Raw genomic sequence first — 24025 nt, forward strand, 5'->3', positions numbered from 1 at the left:
TTTATAATCTGTTTTAGCAAATAGTTTCCATTTACAAGTTGCAAGAACACCAGTGGAATTCCTGTTATTATGTGAGTTTATACAATAGTAGAGGGAAAGTAAAGGAAGACAAAATGTTCCTTTAAATAAATTCCTTGGGAGTCTGGCGGTAAAGCAGCTGGTTAAGCACACGTGGTATGAAGCGCGAGGACCAGCGTAAAGAGCCTGGTTCGAGCCTGGCTCCCCACCTGCAGGGGAGTCGCTTCACAAGCGGTGAAGGAGGACAGTATCTTTCTCTCCCCATCTCTGTCTTCCCCTCCTCTCTCCATTTCTTTCTGTCCTAACAACGATGACATCAATAACAACAACAGTAGTAAACTGCAAGAACAACAACAAAACAAGGGCAACATAAAGGGAAAATCAATAAATATTAAAAAATTTAAAATAAATCCTTAAAATAATTACCTTAAAGTCATATAACACTTCTGTTTATGTCTCATGTGAAAATGGTCAGAACTTGGTTACTTGGTTACACTTAGGAAATATGGGGTTTTTGTTTTGTTTTTGAAATATGGGTTTTTACTTCTGATGCCTGTATCAGAAAGTACTTGTAGCTTTTTATTATTGGAAACAAAAAGTGATTAATGACTCAAACATGACACACATTTCTTTTTTTTTTTTTTTTAGTATTTATTTATTTACTCCCTTTTGTTGCCCTTGTTGTTTTATCGTTGTAGGTATTATTGTTGTTATTGATATCATTGTTGTTGGATAGGACAGAGAGAAATAGAGAGAGGAGGGGAAGACAAAGAGGGGGAGAGAATCCCGGTTCGAGCCCCCGGCTCCCCACCTGCAGGGGAGTCGCTTCACAGGCGGTGAAGCAGGTCTGCAGGTGTCTATCTTTCTCTCCCCCTCTCTCTCTGTCTTCCCCTCCTCTCTCCATTTCTCTCTGTCCTATCCAACAACAAAGCAACGTCAACGATGGCAATAATAACTGCAACGAGGCTGCAACAACTAGGGCAACAAAAAGGGGGAAAAATGGCCTCCAGGAGCGGTGGATTCATGGTGCAGGCACCGAGCCCAGCAATAACCCTGGAGGAGGAAAAAAAAAAAAAGAGGGGGAGAGAAAGACACCTGCAGACCTGCTTCACCACCTGTGAAGCAACCCCCCTATAGGTGGGGAGCTGGAGATTGGAACTGGGATCCTTATGCCGGTCCTTGGGCTTCGTGCCATGTGCGCTTAGCCCGCTGCGCTACCGCCTAACTCCCCACACATTTATTTTCTATTCACATAAAGTCCAATAGGATGTTATCCATTAACAGATGGTTCTCTTCCAGCAGTGACTGAGGAACCCATGTTGCATCTAACTTGTGCCTCTGCCATCTTCAACACTGGTCTTCCAAGATCTTGTCTGTACTAAGATGTAAAAGAGAAAAGAACATGGAAATCCACAGAGGAAACTTCTGTGGACTAAAACTAGAGGTGGTGCATACCACTTTTATTCACTAAAGTCCAGAGCGCAAACTCATGGCTGTGTATGACTACAGAGTAGCTGAGAAATGGTGGCCCTTTACACTGAAATCCTAGGAAGGTTAAGAAAGTTTGATCTAAATGTATAATTCTCAAAGGTTAGAATAGCAAATCTTTAAACATGTAAAGGAAAAAAGAAAGCAAATTGGCAGTGGAAAGAGAATGAGTAGGTTTGAATTAATTCTGTAGAAAGGCAGAATTAATTTAACATAGTGGTTGAGTGAACAGTATTGTTGTATTACTTTAGACCCAGACTTAAATTCCAGCTTAGTTACTTAACAACTATGTAAATTTTGCCAAACCACTTCAATTCCTTGAGCCTGTTTCCTCATCCATAAGAGAGTTGATTATATCAGCTGCATTGAGGTAAATATACATAAAGCACCTAGGACAGTCTGTGGCTGAAGAGAGTACAATAAGCACTTGAAAAGTTATTATTAATAAATAGCAGGTTATCATATCTCACTCATCCTTGGGCATGACATCAACTGCAGTGGGGTGACAGAAAGGTAAACCTTACGTAAAGATTATTGCTCTCACAAAAGTCAAACAGCACAAATGACACAGTCAAGATATTCTAAATCACAAAAATAACTAGGAGTTAAACTCTAAGACACTGTCTACAAGTATCCTGGGAATCCAAACGGAAGAGATTAGTCAATAATGATGAGTGAAACTGAGGATATGTGGATGGGGCCTTCACCTGAGCTTTGAAAGACTTATATAGGGTTGAAATAATTAGGTGACAGTTAATGTGGCTATGCCTGAGAAAGAATCAGTCCTCCAAAACTATTGACTAAATTCATGGAAAAACTCAAGCTTCAAATGCAGTTGACAGGAGTATAAAGGGAGCCCTTGATAATACTTTGACAAATATTAATGTTTAGGAAGACATGTTGACTGGAAGGAAGTGATTCATCCAAGGAAACCCTTAAAAACTGGGTAAGGGGAGCCAGGTGATGGTGTACCTGGTGGAGTACACATATTATAGTGCTAAAAGACTCAGGTTCAAGCCCTCAGTCTCCACCTGCAAGCTCGGGGGGGACTTATGAGCAGTAAAGCAATGCTGCAGGTGTCTGTCTTCCTCTTTATCTCCCTTTTCCCTCTCAATTTCTATTGGTCTCTATTCAAAATAAATAAATAAATATATTTAAAATAATTAAAGCTGAGTAAGGAGTTTGGGTTAAAGCAGTAGAAATTTGGAATGGAGGGAATAAGAGACAAAAGCAGTGTCAAGTTCAATTTGAAGGTGGCTAGGGATGGTGTTATAGGAGAAGGCAGGAATGCAGAGAAATTGGCCAGGAGTATGTCAAGAACTTTAATTAGTGGCAAGTAAGTCTAGGCTGAGATAAACAGCTAGACTTCTCCAAGGAACAGATGTGCTCAGGACCTAAGGCCTAATGACATCTTCAGATAAGAGAATGAAAGAGGAGATGACTGATAGATTGACTTATTAACAACAACCAAACTAATAGTAATTCTAATAGACATATAAAGAGAAGGGGGTGCGTTCACAAGCAGGATAAAATGAGATCAGGTATATGTTTACTTTAAAATAAGTAAATAAGAATTAAAATATTCAGTAATGAGATATACAACTGGAAATGTCCACTGTGCAGTCAAAACTTTAAAGTTAGAAACTGTGCACCCTTCTCCCATGATAGACATTATATTTTCATGATGTCTTAGAGAGAGTTTAGCTGCCTTATGTTACATATTTATTTTTTGAAGGTCCCTAACTTTCAATTATCTATATTCTACATATAAGTAAAAAAAAAATAGTTGTCTTATACATTCTTACTTGCTTAAGCACAATCACTTCAAGTTTCATCCATCTTTTCCCAAAGAACACAGCACCATCTTTTAAAATTTCAGAGTAGTATTCCATTTTCTTCTTCTTCTAGCGTTTGCCAAAGAAGAAGAAGAAGAAAAATTGAAAGCTGTCAGGAGCTGCTTGTTGCTGGCTTTGAAAGTGACTGGGATCCATGTGGATTCAGTCGGCTAGGAAGGATCGTCAGTTTCCCCAATGAGTGGGTACTCACGAGATGCACCACGGGAAGGTCGATCCAATGCATCCCAGTATTCCATTGAATATACTTTTCATGGCTTCTTTGTCTATCATTTGTCCATGGGCATTTATATTGTATATATATATATATATATATATATATATGTATTATTATATTATATTATATTATTGTATATATTTATAGAGAACTGAAACATGGGGGCTGGGTAGTGGCTCACCTGGTAAGCACATAGTATGAAGCACAAGGATCTGCTGCAAGGATCCTAGTTTGAGCCCTTGGCTCCTCACCTGCAGGGGGATCTCTCTCCCTCTCTCCCCCTACTCTCTCAATTTCTGTTATATCAAATAAAATAGAAAGAAAAATATTGCACAACAAAAGCCAGTGGTAGTGAAGGGCCTCTGTGTATCATGCATCCTCTATCCTAGGCACTTTAAGGTCAATCTCTGCAGTAGGCAGATTTCTTAGCACAAAGATGTGAAGCACAGGAAGTTAAAATAACTTGTAGAACTAAACAGCTAGAGTGGGAGCCCAGGAATAAGGAAGCTGGTTCTTGGCCTCCAGGCTCTGTATTTCTAACTGCCAGCTGCTACTGACGTACCTACACAGAGGGGTCTCCAGACATTAGGAAATTACACATTAATTTGGCGATGGGTTTTAGTTGGGTCTTGTTATTGTATCACCTGACAGAAGCAAGTGAAACACAGAAAAGCATTTGCCAGGGCCGGGCGGTAGCGCAGTGGGTTAAGCGCACATGGCGAGAAGCCCAAGGACCAGCATAAGGATCCCGGTTCCAGCTCTGGCCTCCTCACCTGCACTTCACAAGCGGTGAAGGTATCTGTCTTTCTCTCCCCATCTCTGTCTTCCCCTCCTCTCGATTTCTCCCTGTCCTATCAACAATAATAATAGCAGCAACAAGAATAAACAACAAGGGCAACAAAAGGGGAAAAAAAATAGCCTCCAGGAGCAGTGGATCCGTAGTGCAGCCACTGAGCCCCAACAGAAACCCTGGAGGAAAATAAAAAAGAAAGAAAAGAAAGCATTTTCCTGTGCTTACACAGTAATAATGGCAGCATAAGCAGACCTGGAATCCATCACAGAGCTTGAGTTAACTTTCCCATGACTTAAACTTCTGAGTAGCTCTAGAACAGAGATTTGGAGTTCTGTGTACCATGTGACATGGAGCAAGGCAACCAAGGGGACGCTGGGACTCTATTTAAAATAACAAACATTTAGTTTGTAGTCCAGATCTATTTATGCTTTGTTGTTGGCTCTGGTCCCACGCCCAGAAAAGGGAAAGTTTTAATTGAGAAGAGGCAAATTCACTTTCTTTCTGAACTCTGAAAATGCCAAGATTTCAAAGTCTTTACCCATTACACCCAGGCAGTCTTAGACACATACTCCACTCCCAAGTACCATTTCGGCCAGATGGATGGAAGGCTCATTCTAAATGTGTAACATGTAATCTACCATTATTAAATATTTATTTTGTAAATAATATATTAATAACATAACTATAAATACTAATATATATGCATACATACATAGTGGCCATCTTGGTTTTTACTTTGAGTTCAAGTCAAACATAATGGGCTATCATTTGCTTATTTTTAAAAAATCAAAAGTTAATGACATAGCTTTATCAGTCTGGAATATGTCTAACAGTATATAGTGACATACTGACATTTTTCTGTGCATTAGTCAAAGGGCATAGTTTCAAAATGTTTGTACACAGACCAAAAACAAAAATAATACAGAAGAATAATTGTCATGATTAAGTAATTAAGTTAGGCCCTGATTTTTTTTTTTTTTTTTCCTCCAGGGTTATTGCTGGGCTCGATGCCTGCAACATGAATCCACTGCTCCTGGAGGCCATTTTTTTCCCCTTTTGTTGCCCTTGTTGTTGTAGCCTTGTTGTTATTATTGTTGTTGTTGTTGATGTTGTCCGTTGTTGGATAGGACAGAAAGAAATGGAGAGAGGAGGGGAAGACAGAGAGGGGGAGAGAAAGATAGAAACCTGCCTGTGAAGCGACGCCCCTGTAGGTGGGGAGCCGGGGGCTCCAACCGGAATCCTTACGTTGGCCCTTGCTCTTCGCACCGCGTGCGCTTAACCTGCTGCACTACCGCCTGACTCCCTGTTGTCATTACTTCTATTCTTGACACAGTTTAAGAAAAATGGTGGCACAGCATCCATCAGAGAAGTTTTGAGAAGACAGTATTATCTACTGAAGAAATGCGTGGTCTGGGAGGTGGTGCAGTGGAAAAAGCATTGTACTCTCAAGCATGAGGTCCTGAGTTCGATACCCGGCAGCACATATACCAGGGTGATGCCTGGTTCCTTCTCTCTCCTCCTATGTTTCTCATTAATAAATAAATAAAATCTTTAAAAAAAAAAAAGAAAGAAAGAAATGTAACACAATTTCAGCCAGGGCAACATTATGGATACCATATCTGATGATGGAAAGAGGTATAGATGCCTGCCTCTCCAATATACTGTGTATATATCATTTAAAAGTATATGGGGGTGTAGATAGCATGATGGTTATGTAAAGAGACTCTCACAGTGGAGGCTCCAAAGTTCCAGGTTTAATCCCCTGTAAGCCAGAGGTAAGCAATTTTCTGGTATAAATAAATAAATAAAAAGTATATCTTAATACACAAAGTGCAGAAGAATGTGTAAGGATATTCTACAAAGCACAAAAAATGAGATATGAAACAGCATAGTAAATGAGAGTATTAAATCAGAATCTTGCAGAGGGAAAATAACCTCATTTTTTTTCTTCCATGTGTGACAACTAAAAATTTATTTTCTCATTTAATGTACAGACTTTAAACCTCATTTACATATTTAGAACTTTAGCAATTGTTAAGACCAAATGAAATGCTTACTTATATTATCCTTTCTGTCACAAAGGGAATGGGAGACTAGAGTTGGTGTATTGCACTAAAGTAAAAGACACTGGGATGGCGGTGGGGGGCAGAGTTCAGGTCCTGGAACAGGAAGGCAGAGGACCTAGTATGGGTTGTATCTCTGTGTGGAAAACTGAGAAATGTTATACAGGTATAAACCATTGTATTTTCTGTTGACTGTAAAATATTAATCCCTCAATAAAGAAATAATAATAATAGTAATAAAAGGAATGGGAGAAGATCTTTATGTGCCATATATCAGGTAAGGAACTAATAATCAAAAGACATACAGAACTCAGGAAACTTAGCAACAATAACAAAACCATTAGAAAAAAAGGTTAGGATAGGGACAGAAGCTTCACTGAGGAAGAGATCCAGAGGGACAACACATGTAAGAGAAAGTGCTCAAAGTCATTGATGATCAGAGAAATGTGAATAAAAGCAGCAGTGAGATACCACTTTACACTTGTGACCATGTCATACATTACAAAAAACAGCAACAAATGTTGGGTGGGAAGGGACACTACTGCACTGCTGGTGAGTATGTAAATTGGTCCAGCCCTTGTGGAAAACAGTCTAGAGATTTCTCAGAACACTAGAAATAGACCAACCCTATGACCCAGCAATTTCTCTTGTGGGGATTTATCTAAATGAAACAAGACATCTATCAGAAAAGATCTTTGTCCACCTATATTCACAGCAACACAATTTATAATAACCAAAACTTGGTGGTAATCCTGAGGTCCAATGGCAGATGAGTGAATAAAATAAGTTATTGTATGTGTGTGATGGAATACTACATACACAGATATTAAAAATTATGAAGACAATTCCTTTGCTTCATCTTGGATGGAACTTGAAAACATCATATTAAGTGAGATAAGCCAAAAAGAGGAGGGAAAATACCAAATGATCTCACAAGTGGGACTTAAGAAATAAGGACAGAGCAGGAAAACACAAAGCCAAATTTGGACAGGGCTTGGCCTATTACACCAAAGCAAAGGGCTCTAGAGAAGGGAAAAGGAGAGTGTGAAGGGTCCTAGTGCATGATGATTTAAAAGGATGTAAGTTGTGGGTGAAAGTGTTCAATGTTCTGGGAGTCGGGCGGTAGCGCAGCAGGTTAAGCGTACATGGCGCTAAGCGCAAGGACCGGCATAAAGATCCTGGTTCGAGCCCCCAGCTCCCCACTTGCAGGGGAGTTGCTTCACAGGCGGTGAAGCAGGTCTGCAGGTGTCTGTCTGTCTCTCCCCCTCTCTATCTTCGCCTCCTCTCCCCATTTCTCTCTGTCCTATCCAACAATGGCCACATCAGTAACAACAACAATAATAGCTACAGCAATAAAACAACAAAAAGCAACAAAAGGGAATAAATAAATTTAAAGAAAGTGTTCAGTGTTCTGCAGAGAAGTTTAACAGAGAGATGAGAAACTTTTATCTATTTGGAATACAGAGTTCCAAATAGAATGTTCTTAAAGCTGGTCATAACTGTTCTTACAGATGCAAAGTGTTATTAACAATAAATGGTAATTATTACAGTGAACATTAAAACAATAAAATATTCCTTTCTATTAATTTGCAAACTATATTCCAAATGGGAGGATCTAATTTAAAATCTCCAGACTGCATTTATCTAGAAGCCACCTCCTTTTGGTGTCCTAATCTGAAACTCCAGACTGTCTGGTTTTGCCCCTTGAGTTCAGTCTGTTAGTTAGAACTTGAGTTTGCTCTGAGTTCTCTGGTAAAAAGCATTTGCCATAGTTATTTTCCCTCCTGACCTATCTATTATAAAACAAACTGTCTACAGTGATTTGCAAACTTTGCTTTCAGGACAGCACAAAAAAGTTTCCATTTCATGTGTTCCATTGAGAGCCAAGGGATAGCAAGCATGGAATCCTAGCCTGGAAGGAAGGATGTGGTGTGATGTTGTTCTGCATGTACCATCCCAAGGGGCGCCTGGGGATGAGGGCTGGCAGTGGTCCAGGTAAACTGGAGGCAGTCCTAGAAGTAAGAACATCCATCATGCTTAGTAAGAGATCTTAGATTGCCTGGAGCCTCCAGACATTTTTTTTTTTTTTAATATAAAGCTCCTGGTCATGAAGTGCTCTTTCCTCCTCTGCTGCCATATGTTTTTCCAGCTGGCCCTCCACCAGTCTTCCATTCTCCAGAAAGTTCTCATTCATTCAGCCCAAGGGTACCTCACTAGATTTTCTGAAGACTGCTAGAAGTTTCAGCAGGAAGCCTGGCCACAGAGAAAGTCAAGTTACTGGTGTTTATAGGCAGAGATTTTAATTTAGGAGTCTGCTTTTTAAGAGGCTGTGCTTTCCTAATTCAATTCACCTTTGGAGAAATAGAAATAAACATTTAAACATATGAAATTGTATAAGGAAAAATTCATATTCATCTGCACGTTCTGTAATTCAGACTTCCTTACCAAATCCAACAGCAGGGAAATTTAAGACAATACTTGTTCATTACAGCAGGGAAATTTAAGACAATGCTTGTTCTTTGGATAAGACAGTTCTTATCTAAAGACTGCAATCTACTGTCTTATTTCCTATGATTAGGCAGTGACCTGGAGCCTGGCTTTTATTGTTCACCTATTCTCGTGGGGTGCAGGGGATGTGTTAGCTTTTCCAGACTGGTTGATACAATGACTGAATCACTATAACTCTTGCCTATGGACCAAGGTTCACTTTTGCAAATTTAACCAAGTAGTTTTTCTGATGTATTTGGTTGGTTATTTCTCATTGGGTGAATCTAGAATTTGGTTTCTCAGCCTAAAAAGCTATACCAAATAGAAAGACAGCCACACACCACCTATGGCAAACATTCCTTAGAAAACCCTCATAAGGTGGGGTGCACTTTCCTGCATGCTTCTCTCAATTCATAACAAATAATATTGCATCCGCCGATCCCAACCTAATCAACACAACAAGTACCGCTTCAGCATGCTTCACTTCAGACTGTGTCCAGAGACTTCAGGTGTGGAATGACAACCCTTCAGCTTCATCACTCAGGTGAGACCTTTCCTTTCATAGTATTCTCTAATTCCATTCCAGGAGGTTCACTTCCTAACAAAGTCCCAAAACCTAGATATAGACTAGGTCCCATGAGATAGAGCATATGTTCACACGTATCCATAAACTAGGGCAAAATATACCTGAAAGCAAAAGTACAAAATAGTCTGCTGTGAGTACCCCCCAACATGTCATCTGCACTATTCCAGCCTTTAGGTCCATGACTGGTCAACAATTTGTTTGGCTTTGTATGTTAACTCTCTTTTCAGCCACCAGGTTCCAGATGCCATCATGATGCCAACCAGACTTCCCTGGACAGACGACCCCACCAATGTGTCCTGGAGCTCAGCTTCCTCAGAGCCCCACCCTACTAGGGAAAGTGAGAGGCAGGCTGGGAGTAGGGATCGACCAGTCAACGCCCATGTTCAGCGGGGAAGCAATTACAGAAGTCAGACCTTCCACCTTCTGCATCCCACAATGACCCTGGGTCCATACTCCCAGAGGGATAAAGAATAGGAAAGCTATCAGGGGAGGGGAATGGATTAGAGATCTGGTGGAGGAAAATGTGTGGAGTTGTGCCCCTTTTATCCTATGGTTTTGTTAATGTCTCCTTTTTTATTTTATTTAATTTTTTCCCTTTTGTTGCCCTTGTTGTTTTTCATTGTTGTAGTTATCGTTGTTGTATTGGACAGAGAGAAATGGAGAGAGGAGGGGAAGACAGAGAAGGGGAGAGAAAGAGAGACACCTGCAGACCTGCTTCACCACCTGTAAAGTGACTCCCCTACAGGTGGGGAGCGGGGGCTCCAACCGGGATCCTTACATGGGTCCTTGTGCTTTGCGTCACGTGCACTTAAGCGGCAATGTCTCCTTTTTTAAATAAATTTTTAAAAAGCAAAGAAAACCCTCATAAGGCATCAGTCTTTATTTTATTATTATTATTTTGTCTCCAGGGTTATTGCTGGAGCTCGGTGCCTGCACTACTAATATTTCATTTAAAATAAAAACCAGTGTCCTGGGAGATTGCACAGTGGAAAGAGAATGATGGGCTTCTCAAGCATGATGTACTAAGATAGATCCCTGGTATTGCATGTATCAGAGGGTTACTCCGGTTCTTTCTGGCTCTCTTTTTCCAATTAATTAATATTTTACCGGTTCAAGCCCCCTGGCTCCCCACCTGCAGGTGAGTCACTTTACAGGTGGTGAAGCATGTTTGTAGGTGTCTCTCTTTCTCTCCCCCTCTCTTTCTTCCCCTCCTCTCTCCCTTTCTCTCTGTCCTAGCAAAAAAACCCAATATTTTAAACTAATTAAAATGACATTTAAAACTGAGCTCACTACCAGATTTGAATAGTGACTCAACTGCTTACTGGTTAGTCTTCAGCTACACTCTTCCTACTTCCTCCCTCCCCAGTTCATTGCTCCCTCCTCTTCTTTATTATTTTCTGCTTGCTTTGTTTGCTGTTGTTATGCCCAGATCTTTATTCATCACTCACTTACTATGAAATCTACAGAAGCAAAAATGATGCCCATAGTAATGCAAAGAGGTGTTAGAAGAACCAATAGTGCAAGATCCAAAATCTCAAAAGTACTAGTCAGGGGAGACCAGTATTATTCAAGGATACCTATGAAATTATGCAATCTGAATTGGTAAGGTCTTTGTCAAAGTGAGCAATGGAAAGCAATATTAAAAAGAAATCATACTGACTTTCACTTTCTGGTTTGTTGGTTCCATTAGATACTTAAACAATAATATAATTATATTTCTAGACCAATTATGTAACTGCTTTGAAGCTTAACAGTATTACCTCCCACCACTCACAATACCCCAAGTGGCATGTATCTGTTAGGCTACCCATTAAATGACTGTGACAGATCATATTTCTGGGTAATTGTTAGTTCCTTATGACCTGAGACCTTGCCTGTGTATTTAATGACACCATCTGCTGTCTAAGGTAGCAATACTACCTTTTTCCATGAGGATTACTGTTCTTACTTTATAAACAACAGTGCTCAGTTGAAGGTGTTGAAATTCTACCATAGAATTATTTAAATTATACAACCTATGGAAAGCTTAAAGGAACTTTCTTCCTTACTCTGCCTTTATTGGCTTCACACTAAAATACCATAATTTATATACTCTAACAAAAGCACTAAAAAGGTTTACAAGTTGTATTCTTGGCCTACAAAATGAAATGTTCAAAAAAAAATACTCTTATTCTGTTGTACTTACCCTTCTTGTCTTCTTCCAGACTAGCTTCTTGTTGTATATAAATCCCTGGGACATTTCCAATAAAACAGACAATTAGAAATATAATTCTCACAAGTTGGCAAGATAATTCACTTGAATAGTGCTTGTTTTCCCATATATATGACAAAGATTCAAGACTTACTCCCCAACACACACACACACACACACACACACACACACACACACACACACACACACTCCCACCCTACTAAAGGAAGCTCTGGTGCAGTGGTTTCTTTCATTGTGTCTCTGTCTAGCTAAAAAAAAGTTGATCTAGAGCATTTGAAAATAACTCCTACAAAATGAAATGAGATGAATCTTTTAATTTTTTTTTATTTAAACTACTATCTAAGATAAACCTCTGTTTTTTTTGTTTGTTTGTTTTTGTTTTTGGTGGGAGGCATGTTGAATTGGTTAATATTATGTTAAGACATGTATCTGGTGGTTAAGGTATGTTAAAATGGGGGTCGGGTGGTAGCGCAATGGGTTAAGCACATATGGCGAGCAAAGACTGGCGTACGGATCCTGGTTGGAGCCCCCCAGTTCCCCACCTGCAGGGGAGTTGCTTCACAGGCCATCTGTAGGTGTCTCTCTTTCCCTCTTCTGTCTTCCCCCTCCTCTCTCCATTTCTTTGTCCTATCCAATGACAACATCGATAACTACAACAGCAAAAAAAAAAAAAGGGCAATAAAAGGGAAAATAAATAAATATTTTTTTTTAAAAAAAGATATGTTAAAACACATAATTTCCAATAAGGCAAACATTGACAGGCTTTCAAGTTGTCCACTTTTACTAAGGACTTGGATAGTGGTGCCTGTAAAGTGAACTCTTTTCCTAATGGGGTGAAGAAAATGCGGTCAGAACATTTACTTTTTTTAATATTTCATTTTATTTTTTAAACTATTAGTGGATCGAGACAAAGAGAAATTGAGAGATAATGAGGAGAGAGAGAAGAAGAGAGACACTTGCAGCCCTGCTTCACCACTTATGAAGCTTTCCCCCTGCAGGTGAGGACTGGGAGCTTGAACCTGGGGCCTTGCGCTCTGTAACATGGGTGCTCAACCAGGTATGCCACTGCCTGGCCACCTAGAAATTTATTTTTAATTTAACCGGCCCAAGAACTGCATGAGAAGAACTTGTACCTTTCTAAGTCAGGAGAAGAAACTCTCTTCACTAATTCCTTCATTTATTTGTCCCTTAATTCATTTCCAGTCTTCTTCCAAAAAAAGAAAATAGAAAAATAGAATGTAGTGTCTAATTTACTGGAGTGGGTGGGAGAAATAGTATAATGGTTAGGTAAAGACTTTTATGCCTGAAGTTCCAAAGTCACAGAGGTCCAATCCCCCCACACCAATGTAAGCCAAAACTGTGCAGTGCTCTGGTAATAAATAAATAAATAAATACAGTAATTTACTTAGAAAATGACAGTTCCTTAAAGGTGAAAACTTTTTCACGGTAACTATACATTTTCATTCCTTAACATGGTAACACCATCAATAAGCAGGAGTGAGTACTGAGGAACACAGCATTCTAGATTTTGAACTGACTTTAGTTATGAATTGAGGCAAGGCTCATAAAATTGACTTTTATAAACCCAGCATCCACACCACCTATAACTTTATGCTAAAATATGGATACTTTAGAGAGTGTAGCTCCCCCCAACCCCAATTATTTGGAACTAGAGAGTTTCTTCTGTATACCCACCACATGAAAATAATCAAGAGGTTGTCTGCCAACAGAAAACAATTTCAAAAGTATGGAATGTAGAATTCTGAGCCTAAACCACTTGACAGTATCCCCAAAAGGCAGGTCCTGACATGTTTTCAGTGTAAGAGGGCTTGAGCATTTCTGGGCTTTTAAAAGAATGTCTCCTGTTACAGCTAAAAGGGGCTACTGACCCTTTCCACACTCTTGAAATCAAGGAATCTAGAAGTCTGATTCAGGAACATTCACTTAAAAATATACTGAATAGGGAGTCCGGTGGTAGCGCAATGGGTTAAGCGCACATGGCACAAAGCGCACATGGCACAAAGCGCAAGGACCGGCATAAGGATCCCAGTTCGAGCCCAGGCTCCCCTCCTGCAGGGGAGTCACTTCACAGGCTGTGAAGCAAGTCTGCGGGTGTCTATCTTTCTCTCCTGCCTTTCTGTCTTCTCTTCCTCTCTCCATTTCTCTCTGTCCTATCTAACAACAACGACATCATCAACAACAATAATAACTACAACAACAATGAAAAACAACAAGGGCAACAAAAAGGGAAAATAAATAAATATTTGAAAAATTAAAAAATATATATACTGAATAACCCATGTATGAAAAGAAAAGAATGTGATTCTTATTTTATTTTGTAAGAGTTGAAATGAAACACTGACATATAATTGTCTCCTCTAACATCATTTTTGAAAAGCTTAGAACTTAAAAGTATTTTTCTCATAACAGATACAAATAAATATAACATTTCACTATAGTTAAACACAGCAAACTTCAAAATATCAGAATTCTTAGAATCTGGTCTCATAATATCTACTATAGCTGGGGGGAATAGTATAATCATTATACAAAAAGGTTTCCATACCAGAAGCTCCATAGTTCCAGGTTTAATTCTCAGTGACATCACAAGTCAGAGCACATCAATGACCTAGTTTTAATTAAAATAATAATGATAGGGAGTCAGGCAGTAGCACATTGGATTAAGCTCACGTGGTGCAAAGCACAGGTACCATCTTTTTTTTTTTAATTTTTTTTTTAAATTTTTATTTAAGAAAGGATTAGTGAACAAAAACATAAAGTAGAAGGGGTACAACTCCACACAATTCCCAGCACCCAATCCCCATAATCCCCCCCCTCCCATGGTAGCTTTCCCATTCTCTAGCCCTCTGGGAGCATGGACCCAGGGTCATTGAGGGTTGCAGAAGGTAGAAGGTCTGGCTTCTGTAATTGCTTCCCCGCTGAACATGGGCGTTGACTGGTCGGTCCATACTCCCAGTCTGCCTCTCTCTTTCCCTAGTAAGGTGTGTCTCTGGGAAGCTGAGCTCCAGGACACATTGGTGGGGTCTTCAATCCAGGGAAGCCTGGCCAGCATCCTGGTGGCATCTGGAACCTGGTGATTGAAAAGAGAGTTAACATACGAAGCCAAACAATTTGTTGAGCAATCATGGATCCCAAGCTTGGAATAGTGGAGAGGAAGTGTTAGGGAGGTACTCACTGCAAACTCTAGTGTACTTCTGCTTTCAGGTATATATTTTGCAGTAGTTTATGGATACGTGTGCACATAAGCTCTCTCTCACAGAAACTGGTGTATATCTAGGTTATGGGACTTTGTTAGAAAGTGAACTACCTGAGATGAAATTAGAGTGTACTATAAAAGGAAAGGTCTCACCTGAGTAATGAAGCTGAAGGGTTGTCATTCCACACGTGAAGTCTCTGGACACAGTCTGAGGTGAAGCATGTTGAGGTGGCAATCGTTGCGTTGGTTAGGTTGTGATCGGCAGATGCAATATTATTTGGTTTGGATTGGGAGATGCATACGGGAAAGTGGGCCCTATCCAAGGGTTCCAGGACTGGGGGAAGTAGGGGCTCTATAGTGGAGATGTGAGGTTCCTGCTGACTTAGGGTTCAAAAAGACAATCGATAGTTAATGTTATCATCACATTGTTAATTGGGTTAACTTTGAAAAGTCCTTTTGTTATGGTTTGCTGTACAGTATCCAGTATCTTGTATATAGCTGTGCTACTGGATGCTTCTAATCTACTTGGTCTAGGCTTTTGAGAGAGTCCGCATATCAAATACACAGCCTATATATTAAAAGGATTCAGTTTGTGTTTTGAGAAACTTTGAGACATACAATTGATTTTCCCCCTCATATTAATTAACTACTGATTTATATGTCTACATTTTGCTAGGAGTGTACATAAACACCATTCCCACCACCAAAGGACTGTGACCCATCCCTCCCGCCCACTCCCACCCCCCAGCGCAGGTACCATCTTAAGGATCCCAGTTCGAACCCCTGGCTCCTCACCTGCAGGGGAGTCGCTTCACAAGTGGTGAAACAAGTCTACAGGTGTCTATCTTTCTCTCCCTGTCCCCCCTCTGTCTTCCCCTCCTCTCTCCATTTCTCTCTGTCCTATCTAACAACGATGACATCAATAACAACAACAGCAATAAAAAAGGGCAACAAAAGGGAAAATAAATAATTTAAAAAGATATTTAAAATAATAATAATATCCTTTACAAATTTAGTATATAGTCAGCAAATAATTCATGCTGCTACTAAGCAAAGGAATCCTAGGTGAGAATTTTAAAAAAAAAGGCACCTCAAAACAATTTTCACATCCTTCTGGCCTATTAAGGTGAATGCATGTCAGAATATATAACTTATTTTTCTTTGATGTTCTCTTGAGTATTCCAAAATGTTTGTGGATAGTATATTGAGAAAAAATATATATTGCATATACATATTGTATATATCTCTTGTGGAAAAGAAATTATCTTCCATATGTTTTGAGACACTTTAGTTGGGCCTAGAGAGTCTATGGTCCTTCAAACTATCTCCTGCACAGATACTTACAAGTATTTAAAAAAAAAAAAAAAAAAAAGGAGAAATATAGAAATAGGAGGTAGCCCACCAGTGGGCTAAAGAATGAACTGCAGTTTGGGAAAACCTTATTTTTAGTTGTTGACTAACTAGGCCTTTTCTTTGTCTAAAGGCAAATTCCTTACTCTCTTGGTGCTACAGTTTGTCAAAAAGTACACAGACATGGGCATTCTAATTTGTTGTTTAGCATATGAATTGGGTAGTCTTGGAGGTGGCACAGTGGATAAGGCTTTGCACCCTCAAGCATGAGGTCCTGAGTTCAGTCCCCGGCAGCACATGTACCAGAGTGATGTCTGGTTCTTTCTCTCTCTATCATTTCTCATGAATAAATAAATAAAATACTTTTTTAAAAAAAGGAATATGAGAGTTGGGCAGTAACGCAGAGGGTTAAGCACAGGTGGCTTTGCAAAGCGCAAGGACCTGCGTAAGGATCCCCGTTTGAGTCCCTGGCTCCCCACCTGCAGGGGAGTCACTTTACAGGCAGTGAAGCAGGTCTGCAGGTGTCTATCTTTCTCTCCTCCTTCCTTCCCCTCCTCTTTCCATTTCTCTCTGTCCTAGCCAACAACAATAACAACAATAATAAGAACTACCACAATAAAACAACAAGGACAACAAAAGGGAATAAAGAATAAACTATATTTTTAAAAAAAGAATATGAATTGGTCTGATAATATAAATATAGGTAGATAGTCTGAAAAAAAAGTTTAACTTCTACTTATCTCTTATATGCTAGGAAATCTCTCCCCTCCCCCTTTCCTTTCTCCCCACCCCCAGGCATGTTTCAGCACTAACTTCACTCAGGATTTTGCTTGAAAGTCTGAGGAGGTTTGCCAACAAATCCTTCAAAGTTCATTTGTATTGTAGCTATCTGTGACAAGCTTTTAAGTTAATAATACATACTTACACACAATTAACACTATATATAGGCAGTCACTTTCAGATATCTATTGGGTTGTTGGAAACATCATGATGTATTTTTTTTCTATGCAAAAATGTGTCATGACGTTTCTGACAACCCAATATTTTTCTATTTTTCTCTACCAATGGTTTTTACTAGGGCTCATATCCAGGCAGTCCACTCACTCCCATGTACTTTTCTTTTTTCCTGTGTGAACTTCAGTTCTGAGTGCGAATCTTAATTCTCTCTTTGGTTTTGCATTTACTTTGGCAAAGACATATTACCATGTGGGCACATGAACAGATGTGCCAATGCATAGACATTCACTCTAACAAATTACAGTCACAATTAGTCTTTTTAACTTCCCCCTTTTCTCTTGTAGATAGTACTCTTGTTTCCTTTATACATAAAAGTGACCAAGAAAAAGTTTGGAGAAACAATTTTGTTAGGAAATATTTAGATCTTTGGGATCACTGGAGCAGCCACATAAAATGACTGCTTTAAATAACTTTTTTTGTTGTTGAGCACATTTAACTAAAGCACATAAGCAGAATAGATCACTGAAACTCTATGAGCAAAGGTCAAATTTTCCTTCAGATTGGCATTTTTTTTGCAAAACAGATTCTCACCTTTATACAACACAGTATACTCACCACTGCACACTTCGACATTCATGGCTTCACTCTATTGCAGTTTTTTTTTTTCAAATATATTCAGTAAAAAGTTGATCAAGACAGTGAAAATGATACAGAGTGTGCTTGGTTGTCTGAGTCAATTATACACTTTGTATTATAATTATGAAAATATCCGATTTATAAATAAATCCTACTTCTCGGAAATTCACTTATCGCAGTAAAGTCTGGAACTGATTAACCGCGATAAATGAGGGCCGACTGTTGTTCAAATTAGCTCACATCTATTTCATGAGGAATACAAAAAACAATAAAAGTTTGTCTGAATAATTTTGCTTCCTACAGGCTCTTTATAAACATAAATGCTGTGAAATTTTACTTCACACCTTCTCTTTTTTAGTGTCCTACAGTCACTGTTATTTATTTGTCTGAATGCAAAGCAGCCAGGGATAGAGTGACACAATAGGAGAATGAAAAAAAAAAAAAACTTCATAAGACTGTCCTTTGTTTTTAGGGAAACAGATCATAAAAAGTGGGAGATACAGTTTGGTGAGTGTCCAAACAATTACATTGCCAAACCAAATTCTAGATCACCAACATCAATCTTTAGCTAAGGTTCATAAAGATCAGTATAAATGGTAACATGTATATTCTACCAGGTGCACCACTCCAGATCCCTTTAACTAGTACAAAATTAACTACTATATAAGGAGTCCCATACTAGGCGCAGTGTTATCTGCTGTGTTATCTGTCTCTCAACTCTACCATTTCTTTCTATCTGTAGTGATTGTTTATTTTTCTTTGAATAGAGTTTATGATTTCTTATAGAATATAGGTAAATCAAGTTGACAATCTTGATCAGTCTCTAAACTGTACTTAAATGATTTTTATAATGTAATTTGTCCCTTTTTAATTTTTATTTGATAGGACATAAAGAAACTGAGTAGGAAAGGGGAAAGAGAGAGAGAGAAAGAGGGAGAGACCTACAGCCCTGCTTTACTACTCGTGAAGCTTCCCTCCTACAGGTGGACTGGGGACTTGAACCTGGGTTCTTGGGCATTGGAACATGTGTACTCAACTAGGTGTACCACCACCAGGTCCCCTTATGTGATATTTTAAAATGTAAAATGCAACAGAATATTCTATATATTGTATATTGTTGGACAACAGGACAAAAACCTCAACTTTAGTTCTCACACACACGCCTTTAATGTTACCACAGGCAAATTATTTAAGCTTCTAATATCTTAGAATTTCAGTTCCCGAAAAGGAAGAGAAGATATTAGAATTTTTTTAAAAATACATTTTTTATGAGAGACAGGAGATATCAGAGACTGCTCCTTTCTAGCTTAAGCAGTACCAAGGATGGAACCTAGGGTCTCATACATGCAAGCCTTGAGCTCTACCTGATGAACTATCTCCACAATCACAATATAAGAGAATTTATGTTTGAAAGATCTTTTTAGAATGTTCATGTGAAAGACAACATAAATGCAGTTACCATATTATTCTTAACATATTAAAATTGTAACACCTATTTTAAGGGTTTTTTAAAATTAAATATGTATCTAGAAAATTTACATTTTCAAGTTAAGCTAGTGAAATCAAATGTACTGTTTTATTGTTTTGAAACATTATCTTGTCAACATCTTCCTATGGATACCTTTTTATATAATTTTACTGAATGTCTTAAATATAAGTAAAACCTACATCCAAATACTATTTCAGAAAAGTGCATTTCATCATCTCCAAAATATCAATAGGAGGGTTCACGAATCTCTCCTTTGTCTGTATTCTGCACTTAGCTCTTCATAAAATGACACAGTAAGTAGTTAGCCTACATCAAGACCCCAAATTTTATTCTAAATGGGGACCTAGACATAGTTTTTCACATAGGCTGGTGACTAGCAGCTTGTGTGTAATACGTGGATGACTAAGAACTCTGATGTTTTTTGGCCTGTTTAGACTCAATACAGAGAGTTTATCTCTTCCACATGCAAGTCTCACTAATGTCTAGTGTATATACATAGATATACATATGAAGTAGGCTATAGTGATAGGTCAAACTAAGGAAGTGTTTCCTTCTCCTTCTCTTTCTTCTCCTTCTTCTCTTTGCCACCAGGTAGGGTTTGGTGCCTGTACAGTTCCATTGTTACTGGTATGGCTATTTCTGTTTTGTTTTGTTATTGTTCCTTCTTTTAGATAGAGAGACAGAGGGAAATAAGAAGAGAGAAAGAACCTACAGTAGTGTTCCATTGCTTATGAAGCTTGTCTCCTGCAGGTGAGGACTGGGGGACTGAACTCAGGTCCTCCAGCATGATAATGTATGCACTCTAGTGGGTGACCTACCACCTGGTCCTAGAGGAAATATTTCTTAAGAAAAGTCTATTTGTGGAAGCCAAGTGGAAGTGTAGTCATGCTATGGTGTATGAGGACATTGGTTTGAGCCCCTGCTCACAGTCTGCAGGGGAGAAAACTTCGCAATCCATGAAGCAGGTCTAAAGGTGTCTCCCTTTCTTCCTGTCTATCTCCCTCTTCCCTTGAAGTTTCTCTCTGTCTTAGTTAAAGAAAAATAATAAGAAAAGAAAATGGGCCACCAGGAGCAATGAATCTGTCACTAAGTCCCAGCAATAAGAAAGACAGACAGATTAGAAATAAGGCTTTCACGTGCAAGTTCATTCTATATAACTCTCTATAGAATGTACACATAAACAATATGCCAAACATCATATTCCTAACCTATAAGGAGAGCAAAGGCTCTTCCAGTCAGTCTTATGGCACTTTGCCCAGGTGCCAGGGATCTAAGATGGTATCCGCAGAAATCTAACTGACATGTGGCTGCATTTTTTTTTTCTCCTTCAAATATGGCAGGGTCAGAGTTTAAGAAGCAACATCATGCTATTAATAGAAACTGCACTCTAAAGAAAGATGGCTGTTATTCCACATGTAGAGATGGGTTGGAATTCTTGAATGAGTGGCCCCTCAGAATATTGACTCTTGGACAGCTCCCACCGATTGTTGAGGACACAGGATCGAACCTCATCTGTCGCTGCAAGTCCCAGGTTCAGAATTCTACTGGGATCTTCTAGTTGAAACGTTTATTTTCTTATATTTCCCTCTCCCAACTATCAGTACAGGGCTAAACAGTGTTAATAAAATGTTCTCAACCGGAGCAAACTCTGGGGACCAAGTTAAATTTTAGTTAGGTATTTTATGATCACATGGTTGAAATCAATGTAAATATCTCTGTGTTAAGAGTTGCTGTCTTTGATTTGCTTTCCATCACTTCCCTTACTCCCACTTTTTGATAATATTATAATGAATGTCTTTCCCTTTGCTGCTAGATTGTGATTTTAGTTTTTTGTTGTTGTTGTTGTTGTTGTTTTAAGTCTTAGAAATGAGATCTGGAAAGAACTGTTGCTTCCTCTATTCTCAAGACAAACAGTTCCTCAGACTAATTGCAGCATTTCAGCTTTCACAGTAAAAGCCAACCTCAACCCAATGGCCACCAATTCACCGGGCATGTGGCCATATATGAATTTGTAAAGAGTACACGGAAGCCAACCCAGTAACCTTGACTTTGAGTGGCAAAGATTATCATAATTCTCTTCTGAGAGGACTTGGAACCTTAAGCAAGAGGGCAGAGTCTACGTGACTAAAACATACCAACTTCCTCTTTCATAAGTCATCACATGATGAACTACAATTACAATTCCTGCCTTGTCTCTGCGAATTGCGGACGCATTGCCTCACCCTAGAAATCCTGCTTCTGTGTGTGGAGGAGGCGGCTGTAACTGGTGCAGCAGCCGCCTTGGAAGAGCTCCAACTTCAGTCTATGCCGGGAGGGAAGGCAGTGGGTGGAAGACAAAAACAAAGCTATGTTTACTTAGCATACATCGATAAAGCTGCTTCAGAGCTACATGAAAGGCCAGGCAGCATGAAAGACTTCTGATACAATATACGGAATTGCTGCCTTGGATTCGGGGCCAGCCTTAACCCCCTGGATTCCGGATCCTTTCATGAGAGAGAGAGAGACAGAGACAGAGATCAAGCAGAATTAAAATCAAAGAGCCTTTCCATTTTCCAACAGACAATTCAGTAGGGAAGTTACAACTCGGTTTTGAAATTAAGCTGGTAATGCAAAATAAAAAGGAAATGTCCGTCTTTTGAAGACAAATTCCCTGATCTACAAAAATTCTCTCAAAGAATAATCTGTATCTTGGTGTTTCTATTTTGGGAAGGAGCTGCAGGCTCTCTCCCGTGAGGTAAATGAGTATAATTTAGGCCATGGCTCAAACACCAAGCTGTTTTCTGTTAATATGTTTCAGTTACTGCCTAGTGGGGACGGCTCTCTCTGCAGCACAAAGACAGCAAGGCCTCAGCCCCATGGGTGAAATCACGGGCTAGAAGAGTGCAGCAGGGTCTGGGTGAACGGAGCCTGAAAGGGCAGCTCCTCAAGATTGCAGGGGCCGGAGAGACCACTGCACCTGCGAAGGAGCTGGGCAGGCCCTGTGGTGGGATTGTAATTGCAGGGCAGGATCTTGGAACCGACAGGGACGCCTCTAAGGCCAGCACCTTCTCTGGAAATCCCCTAAAGACATTAAAGGTTAGCCCGGGGGGGGGGGGGGGAGGGGGAGTCTGGCACTACGTTTCCATGGCATTTTCGAACAGGTTTTTTCATGTGCTTTAAGGCAGTTCCCTCCCTGTTTCTCTAAGGTGTTTTTTCCTCTTCCTTGTGGTTAAGCCTTTGAGGCAACCTGGCATTTTCAATAGCTACAACTGAACATCAGCAGGATTTTTACTTTCTCTCTCTCTCTCCACCTACCAACTCAAGTGCAGGAAATAAAATTGGTATCCTGCTCTCCCCAGTCTCGAGGAGAAGCTTGTGCCTGGTACAGAGTGGAAGTGTAAAAGTCCCAGCGGAGTGTGACTAACCCTGCGGCTGTCACAGACACCAGCCACTAGCCCAGCCATTTGCCACAACGCACAGCAGCTCCTCCTCCCGATAAAAGAGTGAAACTCCAGCGCTCAGCTCAGCTCAGCTCAGCTCAGCTCGCGTCTCCAGCCGCCTACAGCAGCAAAGGGAGCCCAGCCTTCGCGACAAGCGGGTTTCTATGTACTAGGGACTCAGCCTGGCATGGGGCGCGCTAGTCGCCTCTGCCCCCCAACCCACCCCCGGGACACCCGCGAAAGGCCCGCCCCCGCGCCACAGCTGCCCGCGCCGCCCGCGAGCCGGTGGGTCGGCCCCCAACGGCCAATGCGATCCCGGCCGCAGCTCGCGCCTCGCGCCACCTCGAGTCCAAATTTGGTCCCGAGGGCGGGGCCTAGAGGCCCGGAGCCACCGCCGAGGGCGGGGCATGCGCGGTGACGCGACGGCGCTGGCCGTAGACCCCGCTCTCTGGAATGTGCATTCGTTCAATGAGGCCGCCCGCCTGAGGGGCTCGCTCACATTCGCGCGGAGCGTGCGCACTCGGTGGCGGCGGCGCACGCGGGCCCGGCGCCCACGTCACGCTCCCGCGGTGTGGGTCTACAAAAGGCTGCTCGGGCGCTGCAGACTTTTTCTCTGCAGGTCGGGAAGAGGGGCGGGCCAGGTGCCTGCGTGAGGGTTCTCCGCGCACCACTCAGCCTTCTGCAAGGGCTCCGTGAAGGCGCTTGTGACGCCACCGTGGCTTGGGAACTCGCAGGCTCTGTCAGTACAACTTAAGTAGAACGGTGGCGCAAGTTCCCTACCCAAGATTTGTGCCAGTGGGAAGCACTTAGCTGCAGGATCTCTCGTTCACAGCCACTTCCATGCGTAGTTAAAATTTAACTCCAAAAATAAAACAAAATAACCCAAGGCGGTAAACCACGCTAGGTTTCAAGTCCCCAGCCCTAGGAGGGTGACACAAGCAAGCTACGGGGTGGCTCCCCTTTTGAAAAAACACCGGTTCGCCCCACTTGGCTTAAACACACTTGGAGGAGGGAATGCTCGCTGAGCGCACGAGGGAGCCGGAGGAGGAAAGCTAGCACGCTGGCACCGCGCTCACGTCGGGGGCACCAGGTGGCGCGCCGTTGGGCGGCGCTGAGCGGCGGGCTAGCGCCAAGGAGCCGGCTCTGCCGGCAGCGCTAGTTCTCCGCGGGGGGAGGAGGGCGCGAGCGCGGGCGCGGGGGAGGGCGGGCGCGCGCGAGGGGAGGGGGCCCGCGCAGGCGC

General features: G+C 40.9%; 1 long non-coding RNA gene across 1 annotated transcript; it reads right to left on the minus strand.

Moving 5' to 3' along the window:
- Nucleotides 1-1252: 1252 nt before the first annotated feature.
- LOC132536647 (uncharacterized) lies at nucleotides 1253-23780 on the minus strand. The gene is made up of 4 exons (XR_009548134.1): nucleotides 23566-23780; nucleotides 14284-14346; nucleotides 11691-11735; nucleotides 1253-1396 (listed from the first exon to the last, which is right to left on the minus strand). It is a non-coding gene; the product is annotated as an uncharacterized LOC132536647 (long non-coding RNA).
- Nucleotides 23781-24025: the final 245 nt, after the last annotated feature.

Source organism: Erinaceus europaeus, unplaced genomic scaffold (assembly GCF_950295315.1).
Source record: "Erinaceus europaeus unplaced genomic scaffold, mEriEur2.1 scaffold_619, whole genome shotgun sequence".
Taxonomy (NCBI): Eukaryota; Metazoa; Chordata; class Mammalia; order Eulipotyphla; family Erinaceidae; genus Erinaceus; species Erinaceus europaeus.